General features: G+C 44.5%; 1 pseudogene; it reads right to left on the minus strand.

The window, feature by feature from the left end:
* Positions 1-19,001: 19,001 nt before the first annotated feature.
* LOC126476186 (5S ribosomal RNA) lies at positions 19,002-19,119 on the minus strand (annotated as a pseudogene).
* Positions 19,120-20,086: the final 967 nt, after the last annotated feature.

The raw sequence follows: 20,086 nt of genomic DNA on the forward strand, positions 1-20,086 counted from the left end.
CGACCCATTTTTTTTCCTTTATTGAATTTCGATTCCCCCCAAAGGGGGCGGGCTGGCAGCAGCTTAGTATGCCCCTCTTCAGCCTACAGACTTTGTTTGAATAAGATGAAGAGAATAAGTAATAAAAACAGGCGATAAAATTGGAGACTTAAATAGCAACAGGGATAAAAAATTGTGGAACTTAAAACATAGAACAAAGGGGTGATGATGCTAATAAAATACATACAAAGCAGACAGGTATTATAATAGAGAGACAATTAAAAAACACACGGGCACAGTCTGGTTTCTGTTTGCAAAAGACATAAAAGTCACACCCAGCGACAGCATGGTTTCTGTTCACAACACTAGAAAGACGAACAACACTGAACATTCACTGGAACACTGCACTAAAAAGTTGGCAAATGTGATACCACAGCTGAGAGCAGGTGGGGGGAAACTGGACAGATGATGGAAAAGTAAAAAAGGGGTAAGGAGAGGAAAAGCGAAGGGGGGAGGGGGGAAAGGAGCCGATAGAGGATGAGGACCCATAAGAGGGGTGGGGGGTGCTAGGCAGATGCGCCAGGGAATGGGGAAGGCAGAGGAGGGGAATACAAAAGACTCAGGGGGGGGGGGAGAAAGGAGGTAGGGAGAGGTTTGGCAGGGAGAAAACTGGATGGAAGGGGGGGAAGAGGGAGCCCAGGGAAAGGATGGAGGAAAGGAGGGGGGTGAGGATCAGAGTTGATAGGAGGGATAGAGGGAGGGAAAGAGGGCATCATCCGGGAGGGGGAGTTAATGGAAGCCACCTGGGGAAAGGAGATGAAGGGTGTAGAGATGGGGGGTAGGGGGGACACAACAGTGAAGGCGTGGCAGGGGGCGGGGATGGGAGATGTGAGGAGCAACCAGGGAGTGAGGGGGACCAAGGCGGTGGGAGGTGTAGAGTATGCGGGTATGTTTGAGGAATAGGAGCAGATGGGGGAAAGGAATGAGGTCATAGAGGATCTGCGTGGGGGCGGGAGGCGTATACGGAAGGCGAGGCGGAGTGCATGACGCTCAAGGATCTGGAGGGGGGCCAATCCATTGTGCAGTTACTGCTTCTCTATTGACAACACGATACTCCCCACCTTATTTTGTTATGGTAGGTCCGTCTCTCGTGACATCTAGTGGTCAATTCCGCATCACATAGGGGTTTCCAGACAACATTGATAACAGCAGTTAGCATTGGTTCCAAAACCCGCATTTCGTAAATCGATTTCCTAGTACAGCTACTGCTTCGGCGTTTAAAGACTCCAGTATCGCTTCTGGAAATGCAGCTCTAGCTGCAAGATCTCTTCCTCTCATGTAAACAGACTACCATTTTTGAAATGCGCTTAGATTAGCATGTTTGTACTTTCTCTTAAAACTGTCGACTAATCTGAATAAAATAATTTTTTGTTTCTGCAGTGAAGGAAGAGCAGAAATATTAGACGAACAAGAACCCATACTTGTTTTGTAAATAAAACTGCCTTTTCCTGCTGCTAGTTTTTTTATCCCATACGCGTTTCGCCTTCTCCTGTTCTAAGGCATCATCAGTGGGATCTACAACGATACAGTTTTGTTAATTTTAGATTATAAAGCAGTACACGTCGTGATTTTTTGTATAAAAGTAACTACTTACGATTTGCTGGTCTGCGTTTCCTCACATCTGGTCTGGAGGTCGCACTATCACTTTTATTACTGCCATATAATCACAACTTTGTGTTCTGACCTTCCTCACACTGTTCACCACGTTTCTCACTCTTTTTTGTGGAGTAATGTCACTCGATACAACAATTTCGCCGGACACTGCTTTTCAAAACGTAAATATTGCGACTCCATTAGGTTCAAAATGGCTCTGAGCACTATGGGACTTTTAACTTCTGAGGTCATCAGTCCCCTAGAACTTAGAACTACTTAAACCTAACTAACCTAAGGACATCACACACATCCATGCCCGAGGCAGGATTCGAACCTGCGACCGTAGCGGTCGCGCAGTTCCAGACTGTAGCGCCTAGAACCGCTCGGCCACCCCATCCGGTGACTCCACTACGTGATTCCTTCTCTTAGGTATGTTTACGTATTTGTGGCCAACCTGACGAAGTATATGTTCGAGACTATCTTCTATTCATGCTGTTTATACTGCGTGGGTGTATGGGCGAGAGAGACAGAGAGAAAGAGAGAGGGGGGGGGGATAGAGCCGACGACTTTTTTTTTTTTTTTTTTTAACTTAGGTGACAGCTGATTGGACTTTTCGTTTCAATATTCTGTGGTGGGGTTCATGGATGAGTGAGTGTAAAGATGTTGGGTGCTATTATTATTATATTGGACAGTATTATCATATTAGTCCTTTCTGGGAGCGTTATTCTATTATTTTACCTATTAGTGTAAATAATGAATTGCTTGTGATGTGTACTTGGTCATTCAACAGGATTTTCCCTTCAGCTTTGGTTTTCTGTATGTGGTAATTTTCTTGCATGGTTAGGAGGTGTTTTTTACTGCTGATTGTAATTATTTTCATGTCATCTTCTCTAGTGGTTGGTTTATGGTCATTTCTCTTAGGTGTTCCGCAAATGTGGACTGGTTTGTCCCATATTTCCAGGTTCTCATGTGTTCTTTCTGTCTGAAGTCAAATGTTCTACCTGTTTGTACTATGTACATGCCTTCACAAGTGTTACGCTGTAGTTGATATATACCTGCTTTCTGGTATATGTCTCTGTTTTTTGTTAGTTTTGGGATGTGTTTTTGTGTAGAATTGTCTGTTGTGTATGCTATGTTTATTCTCTGTCACTTAAAATGTTGGTGATGTTATGGGTGAGTCTGTGTTTGTATGTCACTGTGTACCATCTTGTGTTTTCTTTAATCTTTTTCTGATTATCCTGTCTTGTCGTTATGGGACTGCATGTTTGTGTTTGGTTACCCACCTCCTACATTTAAGTGAAGAGAAACAGCCATCAAGCTGATGTAACAGGTAATCAGGGCAACCCATTTTCAGAAGCCATTAGCGTAAAAAACTGGCAAACCTACACGTGAATGGGCTGCCACAATAGATGCAACACTTAACACGGAAAGTCATCATCGAAAATCAGATCCCGACAATCAGTTTTCGTCTTGTGGAAGTGGTGTTGCACAGGGTCGACTCCAGGGATTTTGCTGTTCCATGCGAAAATTTCAAACGCCGCCTTTCCTCACCCCCCCCCCCCCCCCCCCGTGTCTTGTTGCATTATCAGACAAAGTCGACCTTTTTCACTGTGTCTTTAATACAGGGTTATTACAAATGATTGGAGCGATTTCACAGCTCTACAATAACTTTATTATTTGAGATATTTTCATAATGCTTTGCACACACATACAAAAACTCAAAAAGTTTTTTTAGGCATTCACAAATGTTCGATATGTGCCCCTTTAGTGATTCGGCAGACATCAAGCCGATAATCAAGTTCCTCCCACACTCGGCGCAGCATGTCCCCATCAATAAGTTCGAAAGCATTGTTGATGCGAGCTCGCAGTTCTGGCACGTTTCTTGGTAGAGGAGGTTTAAACACTGAATCTTTCACATCACTATGCGTGAAACTTGCCCGCGCCGGCCGAAGTGGCCGTGCGGTTAAAGGCGCTGCAGTCTGGAACCGCAAGACCGCTACGGTCGCAGGTTCGACTCCTGCCTCGGGCATGGATGTTTCTGATGTCCTTAGGTTAGTTAGGTTTAACTAGTTCTAAGTTCTAGGGGACTAATGGCCTCAGCAGTTGAGTCCCATAGTGCTCAGAGCCATTTTTTGAAACTTGCCCGCACGCATTCAACCGTTTCTTCGCTCGCTGCAGGCCGACCCGTTGATTTCCCCTTACAGAGGCATCCAGAAGCTTTAAACTGCTCATACCATCGCCGAATGGAGTTGGCAGTTGGTGGATCTTTGTTGAACTTCGTCCTGAAGTGTCGTTGCACTGTTATGACTGACTGATGTGAGTGCATTTCAAGCACGACATACCCTTTCTCGGTTCCTGTCGCCATTTTGTCTCACTGCGCTCTCGAGCGCTCTGGTGGCAGAAACCTGAAGTGCGGCTTCAGCCGAACAAAACTTTATGAGTTTTTCTACGTATCTGTAGTGTGTCGTGACCATATGTCAGTGAATGGAGCTACAGTGAATTTATGAAATCGCTTCAATCATTTGTAATAGCCCTGTACATGACATTTTATTTTCACATATCACATTCACTCATACATCCTTTTGACATGAATATGTCTAAAAAACCAGTCAGGAATAGGGTTCCAATCAGTGAAACAGAACTGAAACACTTACATTTTCAGTTAGCTCCAAGATAAACTATGTCAATCAGAATTATGTTATGTCATTCGCAGAGTGTATAACTAAAATCTGTTCAGTTTCTCTCGTTCTCTGACCAAACTGGGGTGCGCGGTAGAAGGGAGGAATATCGTGGCCGCCGCGAGGAGTGTAACAAGTGGGAAGTAGGGATCTGGGTAGAGAGAGGTCTCCCAGTACAGTCCACGTAGAATAATGTAGCCGGTAGACGCCTAATCGGCAGCGCACGAATGGGGAGAGCGATAGTGGTGGGAGCTATGGTCAGACGCCGTAGGGGAAATGTCGATCGCTAGAGGGGAAGTGACTTTCTGAACTGAAGCCTACGCTCACATTTTTTGTAAATATTAAGTGCCAACACTTAGATGGTGAGCATTCAAAAATATCTGTCACGTCTGCTTGGTTAGTATCTAAAAAGAATGGAAACTTAAAATGCAACAAAAGCAACAATTTATTTTTGCCTGGTTTGTTACCATTCGTAAATTTCAGAGGAGCGTCATAAGCGACGAATTTTGATAAAATCTACACTTTTCTCTTGTTGCCATGTTAAAATTTGCTTCTTTTGCCAAAACATAGTGGTGTTTACACGTCAATAACATGTTGTGCAGATGCAGTTGCGAGACAGTTTTGAAATAGCGGTTTATTAAGTTCTTTAAGTGAGGAACTGAGCAAAAGGAAAGTCAGTAACTCATGAAAAAGCACGTCGTCAGTACAAAAATAAACGTGTAATGTCATCACTTATGTTGTTCCTAAAGCCATAGCATTTCTCGCTTCACCAGCTGTAGATGGTCCTTAAAAATTACATTATTTATCAAAAAAGTTTGTAGTTAGTAGAATAACACAGTAGATAATGAAGTATTGCATACTAACCATATTGCAAAATACTCTTCTCTTTGTGTGCTATCATTTTCCAAAATCTCATTTCAGTATCTCAACGTCGAACAGATGTGCAGAACTATAGACCTATATCTCTAACGTCGATCAGTTGTAGAATTCTGGAACACGTATTATGTTCAGGTATAATGACTTTTCTGGAGACTAGAAATCTACTATGTATCAGCACAGGTTTCGAAAAAAATCGTGTGACACGCAGTTCGTGCTATTCGTCCACGAGACTCAAAGGGCCATAGACACGGGTTCCCAGGTAGATGCCGTGTTTCTTGACTTCCGCAAGGCGTTCGATACAGTTCCCCACAGTCGTTTAATGAACAAAGTAAGAGAATATGGACTATCAGACCAATTGTGTGATTGGATTGAAGAGTTCCTAAATAACAGAGCGCAGCATGTCATTCTCAATGGAGAGAAGTCTTCTGAAGTAAGAGTGATTTCAGGTGTGCCGCAGGGAAGTGTCGTAGGACCGTTGCTATTCACAATATATATAAATGGCTTTGTGGATGACATCGGAAGTTCACTGAGGCTTTTTGCGGATGATGCTGTAGTATATCGAGAAGTTGTAACAATGGAAAATTGCACTGAAACGCAGGAGGATCTGCAACGAATTGACGCATGGTGCAGGGAATGGCAATTGAATCTCAATGTAGACAAGTGTAATGTGCTGCGAATACATAGAAAGCAATTCCTTTATCATTTAGCTACAATATGGCAGGTCAGCAACTGGAAACAGTTAATTACATAAATTATATGAGAGTAGGCACTAGGAGTGATTTAAAATGGAATGGCCATATAAAATTAATCGTCGGTAAAGTAGATGCCAGACTGAGATTCATTGGAAGAATCCTATGGAAATGCAGTCCGAAAACAAAGGAAGTAGGTTACAGTACACTTGTTCGCCCACTGCTTGAATACTGCTCACCGGTGTGGGATCCGTACCAGATAGGGTTGATAGAAGAAAGAGAGAAAATCGAACGGAGAGTAGCGCGCTTCAAAATGGCTCTGAGCACTATGGGACTTAACATCTATGGTCATCAGTCCCCTAGAACTTAGAACTACTTAAACCTAACTAACCTAAGGACAGCACACAACACCCAGCCATCACGAGGCAGAGAAAATCCCTGACCCCGCCGGGAATCGAACCCGGGCGTGGGAAGCGAGAACGCTACCGCACGACCACGAGATGCGGGCAACGCGCTTCCTTACAGGATCATTTAGTAATCGCGAAAGCGTTACGGAAATGACAGATAAATTCCAGTGGAAGACTCTGCGAGAGATACGCTCAGTAGCTCGGTACGGGCTTTTGTTGAAGTTTCGAGAACATACCTTCACCGAGGAGTCAAGCAGTATATTGCTCCGTCCTACGTATATCTCGCGAAGAGACCATGAGGATAAAATCAGAGAGATTAGAGTCCACACAGAGGCATACCGACAATCTTTCTTTCCACGAACAAGACGAGACCGGAATAGAAGGGAGAAACGATAGAGGTACTCAAGGTACCCTCCGCCACACACCGTCAGGTGGCTTGCGGAGTATAGATGTAGATGCAGCTGTAGAAACCGTTTATGAAATATGAGCAATGTTATGGATATTACACTCTGGCTTTGTCGCTTGCGATCGCGATCGCAAATGAGCATGCTACATCATTTCAGTTTTCTCGAGACTGATGACAGCTAAAGACCTCCACCCAAGTCTAAAGAAAAATTCAATATGTTAACTAAATTTCATACGAAACAATATGTAATGTAATATGCACGAAACTCAAAATCAGAGTGACTCATATTTTTCACTGCAAACTTTTTCGAATTTCGCGCAGCGTCTTGTTTCCATGAAAATATCACAATAACTATGACCATTAACGAAATGATGACCACATCATTATGAAGCTGACATATAAAGCTATAAGTAACGCAAAAATGGAGGTTTTTTTTTACAGAATAGTTTATGTAAAATCGTTTTAGAAAGACTGCCAGACGTGCGCTTCGATTCTGTCATGACTGACCGGCCGAAAGGCGACAAACGTTATTGGCCTCCCCTTCCTGACTTAAACGGATGAACTCGCCCTGCGCTCTGGGCGAAAATTGGTCACAGCGCACCGCCCACCTTATCCTGCGTTCCCGGTCTGCGCTTCGTATCGATTGCTTGCTTTGCTGTAAATGACGAGCCGGAGCGACAATTTTCATGGAAGCGCGTACACGTTTATCTTCACATGCAGTACATATTCGTAGCACACCTCCAAGACACAGAAACAAACTCACACCTGTATGCTCTGAACGACTGTTCACTGCGTGGTAGATCGCATACACTGGCAGAAGTCAGATAACGCACGAAACGTTCAGAATTATGTCAATGAGTTCCGAGCAGGGCTAGAACTATGGGTCTCAGGCAACAAGCACAGGTACGCTATAGAATGTGAAATAGCACCTCCAACAATGAGTTGCACAGGCGGGTGACATTTGTTAACCTATTTCGCCGTTAGAAAAAAACAAATATAAGCCTACCCTACAACAAATCTTTATGACGTAAATAAAAGAAAAAGCATAACACACATAAATAAATTAAAACTAAACTTAATCACCTGTATGATGCGAAAAGTGGCAGTTGACCCTGAAAAAAGAAAAGTGTTAAGTTATTCACATTGAGTACTAGAAGAAATCAGCTAAATTTCGATTACGCGATGAGTCAGACAAATCTGAGGGCTGTAAATTCAATTAAATACTTAGGGATTACAATTACAAATAACTTAAATTGGAACGATCACATAGATAATATTGTGGGTAGAGCAAACCAAAGACTGCGATTTATTGGCAGAACACTTAGAAGGTGCAACAGGTCTACTAAAGAGACTGCTTACATTACGCTTGTCCTCCCTATTCTGGAGTATTGCTGTGCGGTGTGGGATCCACGTCTGGTGAGACTGACGGATGACATCGGAAAAGTAAAAAGAGGGGCAGATCGTTTTGTATTATCGTGAAATAGGGGAGATAGTGTCACAGACATGATACGTGAATTGGAGTGGCAATCATTAAAACAAAGGCGTTTTTCGTTGCGATGGGATCTTCTCATGAAATTTCAATCATCAGTTTTCTCCTCCGATTGCGAAAACATTCTGTTGGCATCCGCCGGCCGGAGTGGCCGAGCGGTTCTAGGCGCTGCAGTCTGGAACCGCGCGACTGCTACGGTCTCAGGTTCGAATCCTGCCTCGGGCATGGATGTGTGTGATGTCCTTAGGTTAGTTAGGTTTAAGTAGTTCTAAGTTCTAGGGGACTGATGACCTCAGAAGTTAAGTTCCATAGTGCTCAGAGCCATTTGAACCATTCTGTTGGCACCCGCCTACATACGGAGAAATGATCATCACGATAAAATAAGAGAAATCAGGGCTCGCACGGAAAAATTTAAGTGCTCGTTTTTCCCGCGTCCCGTTCGAGAGTGGAACGTTAGAGAGACAGCATGAAGGTGGGTCATTGAACCCTCTGCCAGGCACTTTATTGTGAGTAGCAAAGTAATCACGTAGATGTAAATGTAGATGTAGAATCATAAACATGTTTACACACTTACTTTATAATACAGCTATTTTCTTTGCCTTGGCATCAGCACGTATGTATGTATTGAATTGGGGACCTATAAACGACGGAGAGGCTTCGTCCCCGCGGAAGCCCTCAGTGGTACACACAACCCCACAACAGACTATAGCAGTCCACTCACCCCACCGCCGCCCCACACCGAACCCAGGGTTATTGGCGGTTCGGCTCCCAGTGGACCCCCCCCCCTTCCCCTCCGGGAACGTCTCATTCCAGACGAGTCTAATCCCAATGTTTGCGTGGTAGAGTAATTATGGTGTACATGTACGTAGAGACAGTGTTTGCGCAGCAATCGCCGACATAGTGTAACTGAGGCGGAATAAGGGGAACCAGCCCGCATTGGCCGAGGCAGATGGAATGCCGCCTTAAAAACCATCCACAGACTGGCCGGCACACCGAATCTCGACACTAATCCGCCGGGCGGATTCGTGCCGGGGACCGGCAAGCCTTCCCGCCCGGGAAGCAGTGCGTTAGACCGCACGGCTAGCCGGACCGGCTTGGCATCAGCATACTCCTGCGGGACTTCGTTGAAATCCACAAGCCGTGTCCACACCGGCCGCGCCGCCCTGCGTCACAGAGCAGCAGAGCAAAACCGAGGATAAAGGTTCAGCGTAGCGCGGGTCGGTCCGTGCGGAGGTCAAATTGCGCCGTCCTGCACTAATACGAACGAGCTCCACAGTGTAGGTACATAAAACGAAATGGTTCGTTCAAGCGCTGCTCTGTTTGGATGGCGTGGCGTTCCATTTTTTTGACGCGCGAGCGCGCACACATACAGACACACACACTTATGACACTGTACAACACATGCGGCTCGTAGTGAAATTACGTGCTTATGGAAAGTTATGTGACTGGATTTTTTATTTCGTGTCAGGGAGGTCACAGTTCGTAGTAATTGACGAAAAGTCATCGAGTAAAACAGAAGTGATTTCAGGCGTTACCCAAGGTGGTGTTATAGGACCTTTTCTCTTCCTTATCTATATAAACGATTTGGGAGACAATCTGAGCAGCCGTCTTCGGTTGTTTGCAGATGACGCTGTCGTTTATCGACTAATAAAGTCATCAGAAGATCAAAACAAACTGCAAAACGATTTAGAAAAGGTACCTGAATAGTGCGAAAAGAGGCACTTGGCCCTAAATAACGATAAGTGTGAGTTCATTCACATGAGTGCTAAAAGGAACTCGTTAAACTTCGGTTACACGATAAATCAGTCTAATCTAAAAGCCGTAAATTCAACTAAATACCTAGGTATTACAATTACGAACAACTTAAATCGGAAGGTACACACAGAAAATGTTGTGGGGAAGGCTATCCAAAGACTGCGATTTATTGGTTCAAAAAGAGTGGCTCTGAGCACTGTGGGACTTAACATCTGAGGTCATCAGTCGCCTAGAACTTAGAACTACTTAAACCTAACTAACCCAAGAACATCACACACATCCATGCCCGAGGCAGGATTCGAACCTGCGACCGTAGCGGTTGTGCGGTACCAGATTGTAGCGCCTAGAACCGCTCGGCCACTCCAGCCGACTGCGTTTTATTGGTAGGACACTTAGAAAATGTAACAGACCTACTAAGGAGACTGCGTACACTACGCTTGTCCGTCCTCTTTTAGAATACTGCTGTGCGGTATGGGATCCTTAACCAGATAGGACTGACGGAGTACATCGAAAAAGTTCAGAGAAAGGCAGCCCGTTTTGTATTATCGCGAAATATGGTAGAGAGTGTCACAGAAATGATACAGGATTTGGGCTGGACATCATTAAAAGAAAGGCGTTTTTCGTCGCGACGGAATCTTCTCACGAAATTCCAATCACCAACTTTCTCCTCCGAATGAGAAAATATTTTGTTGCCACCGACCTATATAGCGATCACCACGATAAAATAAGGGAAATCAGAGCTCGTACGGCAAGGTGTAGGTGTTCATTCTTTCTGCGGGCTATACGAGATTGGAATAATAGAGAATTGTGAAGGTGGTTCTGTGGTGTCACCGCCAGACACCACACTTGCTAGGTGGTAGCCTTTAAATCGGCCGCGGTCCGGTAGTATACGTCGGACCCGCGTGTCGCCACTGTCAGTGATTGCATACCGAGCGCCACCACACGGCAGGTCTAGAGAGACTGACTAGCACTCGCCCCAGTTGTACAGCAGAGTTTGCCAGAGATGGATCACTGACAATTACGCTCTCATTTGCCGAGACGATAGTTAGCATAGCCTTCAGCTACGTCATTTGCTACGACCTAGCAAGGCGCCATAGCATTTGATAATTAATATTGTGAAGCTTGTACAGTAACGAGAGATGTACACCAATTGTGGATTAAAGTTAAGTATTCCAACAGCTACGTACTTTATTTGCTAGACTCAAATCCTTTAACTGTTCCAGACCTCACGTCAATCTGCGTGAGCTTAAAAGCGTGCATTTCGGCCTCCTCTAGCAACACGGTGTTGGCTCTTCTGCCAACACTACAGGTTCGATGAACCTTCTGCCAGGCACTTAAATGTGATTTGCAGAGTATCCATGTAGATGTAGATGTAGACACACTCACACTCTCGAACTCTGCTGCACACCTACGAGCTTTGTGCTCTATTTTGAGTCTCTCCGAGCCGATTTGTGCTGCTTTGCGCCCCTCGTTTTCGTGTGGTACGATGCCTCCGGTATGGAAGTTAATAAAATGACGTAAAAAAATCTGAACACCAAGGAGTTGTGGGAGATGCACCGAAGTGTGGAGGTGTATTGCTACATCTAAAAGATGACGTCTATTCCAATTTCGCACCAGTCACATAAGAGTGGCGCTAGTATTGCGATAATGAGAATGGATGCACATCAGGTCTACTTTAAATATGTGCTGTAAGGTTACTGAGCGTTAGTTACCTTTGAGATTGGACGTGGTGTGCTGATGTTAGTCAAGAATGCCTTTAAGACGACGAAGACGCCGTTATCAACAGCTCACTGAGTTTCAATGAGGCAGTGTAATAGGGCTACAAGAAGCTGGATGTTCCTTCTGCCATATTGTAGAAAGACTTGGCAGGAATGTAGCCACTGTACACTTTGGTCACAGGAGTGTACGGTAGCAAGAAGACCGCGCTCCGGATGGCTAGCATGGCACTACCGAGAGGGAAGACAATCGTGTTCGGCGTATGGCTGTGACGTATCGTACTGCATCTGCATCAGCCGTCTGAGCAGCAGTTGGCACCACAGCGACACAACGAACTGTTACAAATTGGTTACTTCAAGGACAGCTCGGAGCCACGCCCTGTAGCGTGCATAACCACACCGCTGGCGACTTCAGTGGTAGCCAGCAAGGGAATGGAGGTCTGTTGCGTGTTCTGATGGAAGCCGGTTGCCCGTCGATGCCGGTGATGGCCGTGTTTTGGTTCGAAGTAGACCAGTTGAACGCCTGCACCCAAACTGTCTGCCTGCTTGATACACTGGACCCACTCCTTGAGTTATGGTCTGGAGTCAGATTTCGTATGAGAGCAGGAACACTCTCGTGGTTATCCCACGCAACCTGACTGTAAATTTATATGGTGATTCCACCTGTTCTGCTGCCATCTATGAACAGCTTTCCACGGCCTGTTTCCCAACAGAATAACGCTCGGTCAGGAACCGCTGTTGTAACCCAGCGTGTCGCTATGTTGCCTTGGCCTGCTCGATCACCAGTTCTGTCTCCAAAAAATGTTCAAATGTGTGTGAAATCTTATGGGACTTAACTGCTAAGGTCATCAGTCCCTAAGCTTACAGTACGTAACCTAAATTATCCTAAGGACAAACACACACACCCATACCCGAGGGAGGACTCGAACCCCCGTCGGACCAGCCGCACAGTCCATGACTGCTTCCCTAGACCGCTCGGCTAATCCCACGAGGCTTCTGTCTCCAATCGAGCACGTATCATTGGACGACAACTCCAGCGTCATCCACCAGCAGCATTAACCAGCCCTGTACTGATCTACCAAGTGCAGCGGGACTGGAACTCCATCCCACAAACTGACATCCGGCACCTGTACCATAGAATGCATGCACGTTTGCATGCTTGCAAGCAACATCCGGCAGTTACACCGGTTATAAATGTACCAACATTTTACGTTTGCAATGGCTTTTCTTGCATTTACAGTAAGCTGGGATTTTACAACGTTGCTACCTAGACAAATGTGTTCCCGAAATTTCATTACGTTACATTAATTATTTCTTGGTGTTGGGATTTTTTACGTCAGTGTAGAACAGCTAGTGACTTAACATATTTGTTGAAAAAATGTATAAAGCGTCAGTGTATTTTATGTGTCCATAGTACATAAAGGAAAAATTTCTGTGTTCAGATATCGAGAATTCGTTCTTTCCGATCTGCGACGACCATAATTTACGCCTCAAAACAGGCAGTTCTTAAAGCACTACCACTTGTTGGCCGCGCGGGATTGGCCGAGTGGTCAAGGGCGCTGCAGTCATGGACTCTGCGGCTGGTCCCGGCGGAGGTTCGAGTCCTCCCTCGGGTATGGGTGTATGTGTTTGTCCTTAGAATAATTTAGGTTAAGTAGTGTGTAAGCTTAGGGACTGATGACCTCAGCAGTTACGCCCCGTAAGATTTCACACACATTTGAACATTTGAACCACTTGTTGTTGTTGTGGTCTTCAATCCAGAGACTGATTTGATGCAGATCACCATGCTACTCTATCCCGTGCAAACCTCTTCATCTCTGAGTAACTACTGCAACCTAAATCCTTCTGAATCTCCTTAGTGTACCATATTCATCACTTGGTCTCCACGATTTTTACCCTCCACACTTCCCTCTAGTACTAAACTGGTGATCGCTTGATGCCTCAGAATGTCTCCTACCAATCGATCCCTTCTTCTAGTCAAGTTGTGCCACACTTTCCTCTTCTCTCCAATTCTATCCAGTGCCTCCTCGATAGTTACGTGATCTACCCACCTAATCTTCAGCATTCTTCTGTAGCACCACATTTCTAAAGCTTCTACTCTCTTCCTGTCTAAACCATTTATCGTCCATGTTTCACTTCCATACATGGCTACACTCAAAATAAATACTTTCAGAAAAGAGTTCCTGGCACTTAAATCTATGCCCGATATTAACAAATTTCTATTTTTCAGAAACGCTTTTCTTGCGATAACCCGTCTACATTTTATTTTCTCTCTACTTCAACTATTATCAGTTATTCTGCTCCCCAAATAGCAAAACTCATTTACTACTTTAAATGTATCATTTCCTAATCTAATTTCCTCAGCAGCACCCGATTTAATTCGACTACATTCCATTATCCTCGTTTTTTTGTTGATGTTCATCTTATATCCTCCTTTCAAGACACTGTGTATTCCGTTCAACTGCTCTTCCAGGTCCTTTGCTGTCTCAGACAGAATTACAATGTCGTCGGCAAACCTCAAAGTTCTTATTCCTTATCCATTCCTACTTCTTTTCTTTTGTTTCCTTTACTCCTTGCTGAATATACAGATTGAATTACATCGGGGATAGGCTACAACCCTATCTCCCTTCCTTCTCAACAACTACTTTCCCTTTCATGCCTCTCGACTCTTGTAACTGCCATCTGGTTATTGTAGAAATTGTAAATAGCCTTTCGCTCCCTGTATTTTACCCCTGTCACCTTCATAATTTGAAAGAGAGTATTCCAGTCACTGTCACTTACTGTAGCGAAAACTAACAATTAAACCCTGAATTAAATCGTTGGAACTCCAACAGTATGAAATACGACGAAACTGAGTAAACAGCGCGTGCAGTGCAATGTAGTTGCTTCAGCTCCAAAATAAGATTCTTAAACTGACAAGCCTACAGGTTGAAATTTTACAAGACCCAAAATATTGCTCTCTCAATCTCGAAATTGACTTCGTATTTTCGCGACCGTAGAAGTGTGGAATATTTTAAGAGCGGCAGTTTTATTCGCAGTGAGCAATTGGACTTCGACAATTTAATGACAAACAGGCTCAAGTAATTACTACAATCCGTAGTTACCTCGGTGAGATGGCCGCAATATCGGCTAGACAGAGATCGCCCAAGCCGGTTATTTCCGTTCACACAACACGATTCACCCACTTGGAAACCTGTCACTAACGTGTTAATGAGATTGATGGTATTGTGGCAGCCGCGCCGCAGATATGCGAGAGTGCACCAGAGCCGCTCACGGCCGACTCAGCTGCGACTGGTATCTGTCGGCGCGCATTCGTGGCGATAGGCAAAATTCTGGCAACGTGATGCGCCCGCGGGCGCGGGTCAGCAAAAAGCGACACCAGTGCGAGCTGAGTCACCGTACAGCACAGAAGCATTATCTGGATTCCGTTTGTGCAAGCAGCAGACCACATGGGTAGAGCTTAACGCGATGCCCTACCGATGCGTCCGGAAGTTTGTTTGGCGCTCTCCGTTCGTTTCTATTGCGTACGCGAAATACACGGTGCCTCACGACTGCGCAGAAATTTCGCTCGTTCCGGATACACGTTCATCCTCGCTCACGTGGTCAGACTATGCGCTCGTTTCCGAGGAGTGTACTACGTTCGTGACCGGTGTTCGAGTGGAACTGCTATTCAACGCCATTATTACGACCGCCGGCTAATAGGCACTGTAGTCGGAATCAGTTTTTGTCACTTGTTCATTTACTTATTTGTGCAGAATTACGGCAAACGTGAGTAGTGGAACAAGGCGGTCACCACCCCACTCTCCAAAGCTTTTTTCCGGCTTATGATTGCAAAACCTAGCAGCAGAACCTTTCAAGCAATGTTATACGGAAGGTAATGCAAACTGCGAAGCTCCTGAGCCCCTTAGACATAAAAATTAGAGAACAGGGAGCGTGGTACTGGGTCTCCAAAGGAAAGATAGATAGGACCAGGGAAATCATGGGGGTACAAGTTGGCGATAGATACGCAATAAAGAGAAGGGGCGAAGAGTTATGGCAACAGCAATGGGAAACTGAGGAAACAGGAAGAAGGGTATTCCAGCTACTACCGAACATCAGAGAAAGGCTTCAAATGAGCCACTTTGAGCCAAGTAGAGGTCTGCTGCACTTTCTTACAGGTCACGGGCCATATCCGACATATTTATGTCGATTTGGAAAACGGGCGACACCAGCGTGCGACTGTGGTGCTCCGGATGGAACACCCGAACATGTCGTCTATGACTGCATGTTATATGACGATGTGGCACTCGAGTTTAGGAATCAGCTACCAACTAGAGATACATACATATTACTGCGACGTGCCGAGACCTTCGATGTCCTCAACAATTTGGCAAATGCAATATCCATTAGATCTTGAGGGAATTCATTAGTAACCAATACGGTTAGAAGATATATAACCCGATGAAGACTCAGGTGCACCTGCAATTCCGCCGAGCGCGGAACTGGCCAGTTGCCTCACAACTGGAATCCGCCGCGCTGTCGGATCAGGGGAGCAGGAACACCATTCCCGGACTTGACACATGCACTCACATTTGATAGGAAGTAGTTATACCAGAATAACGTAAAATAAGAATACTAACATCACTAACATAGATAGGGACTGCAGCGATTCTAAAAGTAGTAGGCCAGCCCAGTGCCAGGGGCACGCTCACTGGGGTTAGCTCAGTGAGCAGGCCGGTTTTTAGTAGGTCTGTATTCTGTCTGGCACACATGTAACGCTGCAGAGTAGCTAGTCTTAGAATAATCAAGAGTAGTCAAGTAGTTAGATTAACCCTGTCCATAGCAAGTGCCAGTTAGTAACTAGAATAAGCTGCTTCTTTTTCTCAAGCATAATAATTGGACCCACTAATTACATAAGGTGGTGGGTCAATGTGTATCTCACAATGTTTGTTGATTTCATAAATAATTTGTATCATAATACCTTCTTTCGATTGTTTCATAATGTTGAAGTTGTTGTATCAATAAAGTTAAAAAAAAAAAAATCTGCGAAGCTTGCAGAACGGCCTTCCTCACGGTTACGATCTGGCCCCTCTTTGCTCAACATCCACACTTCGGATGTCCCAACCACAACGTCTCGAAAGATCATATATATACAGATGATATAGCCATAGCCACACAAAGCGCGAACTTAACCCAAACAAAGCATACACTCACTCGAGACCTCAAAACAATAAATATTTTTAAAAATGAGGACTTAGGCCAAATGCGAATGAAACAGGACTTTCAGGCTTCCATCTACAGGCTGACAATTATTGAACTATATGAAATAAATTCGTCATAACTTCTGAACAGTTTGCGTTAAGACGTTCAAACTGCACGGTAGGCTACAAGACATGATGGGAAACAGTATGCGTATGGAACGTTTGCTTCAGCGACGAAGCCTACTTTCGTTCTGATGGGTTCGTCAATAAGCAAAACTGGCACGATCGAGAAGTTTCTTGACCCTCAATGGGTGACTGTGTGATGTGCAATGTCCAGTCACTGAATAATCGGTACGCTATTCCTCGATGGCACGGTGACTACCGAACGGTGCATGAAGGTTTTGGAAGATGATTTCACTCCCATTATCCTGCTTTCGACACGAGCTCGACCCTATCGAAGCAGGAGAGTGTTTGATGCCATGGAGGAGCACTTTGGGGACCGCACTCTGGCTCTGGGATACCCAGAGGACACTGGCATGGGCCTCGATTGGCCGCCATATTCTCCGGATCTGAACACTTGCGACTCCTTTTTGTGGGGCAGTATTAAAGACAAGGCGTACAGCAATAAACCCAAAACCATTGTTGAGCTGAAAACAGCCATTCAGGAAGTCATCGACAGCATCGATGTTCCGACACTTCAGCGGGTCACGCAGTATTTCGCGTCTGCGCTACATCATCGCCAATAATGGCAGTCATATCTAACATGTCATAACCTAAATCCGAATATGTGTAGTGACGTTTACATCTTGAATAAAGAGTGTGCACACCGTAGTTTGGAAGTAATTTACGTTTCTTTCCATATAGTTCAATAATTGTCACCATGTAAATAACCATCAGGTCCACGTTCAACAAACCAAAGACTTTGCCCTACAAACAGCTTCTCGAAAATGTCTCACCTAATAAAAACAAGAGCAAACACAATCCAGAAATTAGCAAATACGTCTTGGCGAGCTGATACCAACACTCTGAGAACTAGCAGCATCTCTTTGGTTTATTCTGCTACTGAGTACTGCGAACCTTTTTGGATCAATAGCCACCATACAAGTCTTGTTGACGTGCAACTCTACCAAACAATGAAATTCGCTACGGGAACGATCTGGACAACTCAGTCGCTACCCGTTCTGAGCAACATAGCATCACCCCAGACTAGACGTCTTGGTGCTCTAAAAATCTCAGCTTCAGAGATGGTCTAATTAGCCAGCATTGCATATTCACGCTGATTCTGTCCAACTTACCGACGAATATATGTAATTAACACTGAAATCAAGAAACACCGAAGTGGGTACAGCAACACAACTTCGGAACTTGAGTACAGAGGAGCACTGGCGATCACAATGGAGACAAGAAGTCGGGAACTGTAACCTCATAAAAGACCCGACAATCAGAGTCACCGGTTTCGAACAAAGTAGAAGGGTATGGTGCAACTTCCGCAGACTGCACTTAACAGGGAATTTGCAGTAAATTACTGTTTCAATAGAGAATGACCGAAAATCCTTCATGTGGAAAGTGTGAATCCAAATGACACACAATCTTCCACATAGCCTTCGAATGCTCTAATACTCTGCTTTGCAGAGTCGCTGAAAGCGATCTGCCATCTTACGCCTGCGTCACTGGATTGGTTGAAAAACTATAACCTTTCTTGGCGATATTTTTATACTGATTTTCTTTAATTTTAAATTTCTCTTTCTATCCATATTTTACCATGTTTGTAGAGTTTCTATTTGCCTGTATGTTACCTACCTATTATTAAAGAAAAATGTGTAGTATTCATACTAAAATATGTAAATTATAATTCTACTTGTATAAAAGGGTTTGTCCAGTGAGTTATTTTGTAAATGAATTAGATGGTGAAAAAAACTAGTGTGTTACTTCGTTTAGCTGTGTGATGGATAATCTACGTCTACTGAGTGGTATGTGAAAAGCACTCCGTCTTCAAGCCCCGAGTGGCTTATCGGGACCATCCGACCGCCGTGTCATCCTCAGGGGAGGATGCGGTTAGGAGAGGCGTGCGGTCAGCACACTGCTCTTGATGGTATCCTTGACCAAAGCCGCTACTATTCGGTCGAGTAGCTCCTCAATTGGCATCACGAGGCTGAGTGCACCTCAAAGAATGGCAACAGCGCATGGCGGCCTGGATGGTCACCCATCCAAGTGCCGACCGCGCCCGACAGCGCTTAACTTCGGTGATCTCACGGGAACCAGTGTAACCACTGCGGCAAGGCCGTTGCCGAGTAGTATGTGGCAAAGTATTTTTTGTTACGCCTTATATTAATATTTCCTGAGTTCCCTCCATGCATGAGACGCGTCAAGAAGTTGGCCTACGCCGCTAGATCTCATGCAACACTAGGACCGGATCTAGAGGAGGACGACCTGTGTCATTGCCCAGGGCGGCAAGTATTTGCGGGCGCGACTGTCTCAGATTTTAATATGTTCCAAAAGGATTAATCAAATAAGACATGAAAGTTTTGCATAACACAATACTTAAAATGTACCTGAGTCAGCTTGAAAGCCCCTTTAGAAGCGAAAGCCTTTAAAATTAAGAAATAAAGATAAATGTCAGCATACGATGGCCTAACAGTACAAGTACAGCAACGTTAAACACCTACAGCGGTGTAATATGACACACTCTTTTCAATTAAGACACTGTGATTTACCGGCGTTTACTGGTAGACGTGGAAAGATGCATGTTATTCTTCCCCAACCATTCCCTCTCCTTTGGACCTACCATTTATACCATTTACATTACTGTTCTTCTTGCCTCACTCCTCTAAATTATTATTATTATTATCTTCTTTCCTTCCTCAGACCTTAGGACTGGTTAAAAATGGAAAGTGACGCGGACCTTGATCAAGCGTGACTTCCTTTTAACTGTACGGTATATGTTACATTGCATTTAGGAACTTTCGGGTAATTGAACATGTATCAATAATTACAGATTTCTGTAGTTGTATATATAAGTTTGGATGTAGCTGTATTGCGTTGATGTACTGGTGGATATTGTGTGGTATGACTCCTGTAGTTGATAGTATAATTGGTATAATGTCAACTTTATCCTGATGCCACATGTCCTTGACTTCTTCAGCCAGTTGGATGTATTTTTCAATTTTTTCTCCTGTTTTCCTCTGTATATTTGTTGTATTGGTTATGGATATTTCGATTAGTTGTGTTGATTTCTTCTTTTTATTGATGAGTATGA

This window comes from Schistocerca serialis, chromosome 4, assembly GCF_023864345.2.
Source record: "Schistocerca serialis cubense isolate TAMUIC-IGC-003099 chromosome 4, iqSchSeri2.2, whole genome shotgun sequence".
In the NCBI taxonomy this organism is placed as follows: Eukaryota; Metazoa; Arthropoda; class Insecta; order Orthoptera; family Acrididae; genus Schistocerca; species Schistocerca serialis.